Below are 4,858 nucleotides of genomic sequence, written 5' to 3' on the forward strand. Positions count from 1 at the left end.
CAGCATGCAGTTAGCGATTACACTTGGGTGAACCCTAATTCCTTGCATCCCCTGTAGAGAAGACAGACGGAAAATGATTGATTAGTGAGAAACTAATTAGAGCAGAAATGTCTTTAACATATTCACTAAGCAGAGAATATGCTTAATTAGTGTGAGAAGATGTAGCATGCCATTGAAATAGATGTTCTGGTCATTCGTTTCAACTAATTGTAAGGGAAGCTTGTTTCCTGAGTAATGTTAAAGGAAACAAAAAATAAAAATAAAATAAACTTGTAACTCTCATACAGATATAAAATGAACACATATTAAAGATTGTCTTAACTCATTAATGAGGGAATGGGTAAGATATTACAATTAATTTAAAGGAGAATTCAAAGAACAGATACATTTATAGATAAGGAATATTGAAATAAATGTGGAATGGAGGCAAAAACCAGTTTAATTCCTCAGTGAGAGGAAGAAAGTCAGTTGAACCTCTGCAAGACAGAGTTTCTATGTCTATAGACAAAAATTATTTTGCATTGTTATCAGCTATTTGCCAGTTTTGGAGAACACTTGGAAGGATGTGCTCTAGACAATGTGTAGTTCTCCACTGAAACAGGAATTTTCCCCTACCACCCCAATCTTTAGATACTTACCTTGAAGATTTAAAAATATACACAAAACATGTCAATTTGTTGCCTTTAAAGTGTTCAAGCACTGTTTGAACAACAGCAGAATTGCCAACATTTTAAATTTGCAATAATTAGGAGAGTTACCCAGTCCAAAGCAATAACAACCTCTATTATTGGTGGTGTCAAAGTAAGAAAACATTCAAACCTGTAGAGAATTTTTTGTGAGTTCATTTGAGCCAAACTGTCGACAATTGCTGGCAAGCAAAACCCCAGTGGATTGAGAAAATGCTCCAGAGCATGGCAGTTTCTCATCTTATTTTATACATTACAATCAAAAGAGAAGACGTTGAGTGGGTTCCATGAAATCCATTGGTGATAGATGAGGGAGGCGGGAGAAAGCAAAGTGGGGGAGCTCTGGGATTGGATAAAAAGTAAAATGATAGGCACACACTTCATGTACACAGATGGGTGAAGGATGGTTAACAGTCAACAATTAACTCAATAACTGAGGAAATTTGTGGTCTCTGCTCTGGTTTGGTACTTGTGCTTTGAGGAGTCCAGAAAAAGGAAATTACTTTGACATTCCAAAGGTATGTTATCTTAAATGCAAAAAGACAACAGACACGCTTAATTAAGGTGAAAATTGACCTTTGTCAGGGAAGATTCTAGCCTAGGACATGACTACCCACCATAAACTGTTTTTAGTTAAAACATTGTAATTTCAGACCATCCTTTGTGGTTATTTTAGGTCTCTGCGTTTGTAAGGCTACCATGCAGGCCTCCCTGAGCTTGTCAGGTTTAGTGTGTGGCCCTTTTTCATCAACAGTAGCAATTTGATCACCTGAGAGCCTCAAAGAGCTGGGCCACACTGAGGAATAATTCCTACCACGATAATAGTTCTCTCTTCCCAGAGAGCTCAGTGATCTATCTATTCCCTTTCATAATAATCTCCTGATACTAGCTCAAATACTTATTTTAAAAAGTGTTTTATTGTGCCCATCTTGAATACTGAAAATTATGTCACTTTATGAGTCATCTTTATAAACATTTTCTTAATTTAACTTTATGGTCTGCTTTGTAGTGTTCTGTATGTGAAATTAATCAAACAAGGAGACATTAGACTGAAGCGGCTCTACTGCTTTGGTGGCCTATGTAAGCAAAACAAAACTTAAGTCTGTAAATGCCAATGTTAAGGAATCAAAAACAGAGGACGACAAATCACAAACAGCCAACTAGGCTTCAAGCTATAGCCAATCAAATTATTTACTTTCTTTAATTCCACACCTTCTCTGGACAAGTCTGAGCCCTGGTTCCTGTTAGGGAAGCGCTTTTTACCCTGTCTGGTTTGGCACAGCCCTATTTGAATCAATTTTTGTTCAAATAAACTCTCAAAAAAAATTTTTAATATGCCTCAGTTTACCTTTTAACATTTATCTTTCTCTGCATTTCATATTTTACTTATATTTATTTCAAACTAAGTTAATATAAAACATAAGTATCTGAATTATAAATTTTATCTTCTCGGTTTCATTATCTCCCTAAATGTTTTGAATTTTAAATTAAATCCTCACAAAGATAAGTTTATCTACTTGCTTATTTTAAACATTTGAATGTCATTTTCATTCAATCTTTATGAAATAAATCTTTGTTCTTAGGCCAGTGTTTATATTCTGTTTTGTTAGTGTGTAATTGCATTTATTGAATATATTTATATTTTACTATCCACAGTTTTCCGAAGCATTTTTAAAAGGTAACTATTGTTCAATTGCAGCTTCTTGAATTTAACTCTGTTCACAAACAATTTTAGATTAAAAGTATCTATTGGAATACACTGAATGGTGAAGAAATTTAGAAATGGGATTTTATATTCCATGTTATTATCTCAAATCGGATCTTATGTTTAATTGGTATCAGCGAAGTCTAATGATGGGAAGACAAATCCAGATGTCAGCACACATCCAAAGAAAGAGAACCTTGTTTCTTTGAGCAGAATTGCCTCTCTCCTTCCTTCCCCACCCCCATCCACACACCTCATGAGTGTTAATGATACTTTCCTTCCTAGAACACAAGACTAAAGCTTCAGGGACAGACTGGAATAACAATAGATAGTCCCTGAGGCTGAAATAATTTCTTAAGGGCAAAGAGCTGGCCGGCCAACATGTTTCATTGTGCAAAGCGACAATGAAACAGAGCTGAAGGGCTCCAGAAAATAGATGAGGTTTTGGAGGCTGCGGGAGAGATTAGGGTGTGGACATAAAGATACTGCCAGCCAGGAAGAACATTTGGGAATAGATCAGAGATGTAATACAGAGATTTTACTAAGCGTTACTGTGATGCATGTAATCCAAACTCTCCTCTCCGTTTCCCATTCAATCTTCAGTAAAAACCTACATTATTCTGGGGAGCAGGCTTATTTTTTTTGTAATGTGACATCTTACTAAAAAGAACGATTAAATGAGCGTGGGCAATAGCTGCCCATGATTCTTTCCAAGGTTATACGCCAGTGATAAGCTGCACTAGGGTAGGACAGACAGGAGGAGTGACATTCAGCAGCCTTTTCTGAAACACCTGCAAGGCTGGCAGTTCCCATTGATGAGCACCGGATGTCTTTTTGATCAGGTCCCTTGTCATATCCATTTTGCCTACTTAATGAGATTTACAAGAGATTGATTAATCTCACTCTTCAATAACTCCACACTCTGTTGAATAATCACAGTGCTTCTTTCATTCAAAAAGTGCTTTATAAATATTAATCCCCATAAATTCCACTTTTTAAATAAAAGAGAAGAGACAGCTGCTGCCCATTAATTATCATATCAGGAAATTGATCGGACATTTTCTGAAGAGCTAGACTATGTCTATGTAAAGGAAGAAAAATTATTTTCTCTCTCCCCTTTGGAGTTCTTAACTAAAACCCTGTAATAAAATGTTAACTGGAGAAAAAACAGTTTGTTAACATGCATACTCATGTATACATCGGAGGTACCCAGGGAAAAATGAGTTACTCCTCCAGGCGCCTTTAGAATTCAAGATCAAATACCATCTTAATAAGGAAAGGGGAGGAGAGGTGCAGACCTCTTAGGGGAGAGTAAATGGTTTTTAGGAAAGATGGAAAGATGAATGGGCCCTTAGAAGAATAAATGATAGCTTGTGACAAAGTTTGTCTGGGCATGGTGTCAACTTTTAACGTCCTCTCCTGTGATGAGTCAATTTTCCCTGACTGATGAAACTCTGGGGAAAGTGATTTATGGCAAATGAGTTCCTTTTCAAGAATCTGTTCTTAGGCAGATAAGGGAAGTTAGGAGAAAGCCTCTCCACACGTTTGCTGTTTTTCAAGTGCCTACAGTTCAAAATAATCCATATACCAAAGTGGCATGTTTTTGGGTAGAATGTCCTAAACTCCTGGAGTCACATTTTGGAGTGGCATATTCTGCTTCCCTTCAACTACAAATACAGCTTCTTCCTCTGGGGGCTAGGAGCCCAAATGCTGAAAAGCCCCCAAACTCCAAGCCTTAACTCACAGTGGCGGGCTCCATTTGGCATGTGGAATTGTGGATGAGTCATGGGCTCTAGTCCTGCTTCGGCTTTTGCCTGGGAATGTCTCCTTACTTCTCCAGATATCAGTTCCTTCATCTTAGGGGGGAAAAAAAAAAATCTCTTCCTGTACCAACCTTAGGTTCTCCAGCTGGGGCCCAGTAAAGTAGAGTGGCCAAAACCAGATTAACAAAGAAAAACAAATAGAAGTTTATTAACATATCCATTGCCCACATACATGTGGGAGCCCCCAGCGATTAGTAACCCAAATCGGTAGTTAGAACTTGGATTTAAATACCAACAAAGGAAAGGGGTTTGGGGCTCTTGGGCAGTGGAGGCAAGTTTTGGGAAGATGACCAGGAAACGTATGGCAAACAGGGATGTTCAGTAAGGTTTGGTGTGCAGATTTAAATCTGTGTCTTCTCCATTTAGAAGAGTTGGTAAAAACCCTCCTCTTCCCTACATGGGAGAGAGACATATCTCTACAAATGGAAATCTTATTTCTAAATGTGTATTTCCTTTACAAAATAAAATGTGTGCTCTGTTTTTAGAGCTTTTCCTGAGCCTGCTGTTCCCAGCGGCCTTTATTTCAAAATAATCCATGTTCCAAAGAGGCATATTCAGGGGTGGCATATTCTGGGTGGCCCCTCACTACACCTCTTCTGCAACAGAGACCTTCCTTTGTATCCATTTTAGTTAGGAAACAGAAT

Source organism: Miniopterus schreibersii (genome assembly GCF_964146895.1).
Source record: "Miniopterus schreibersii genome assembly, chromosome: 7".
NCBI classification, from domain to species: domain Eukaryota; kingdom Metazoa; phylum Chordata; class Mammalia; order Chiroptera; family Miniopteridae; genus Miniopterus; species Miniopterus schreibersii.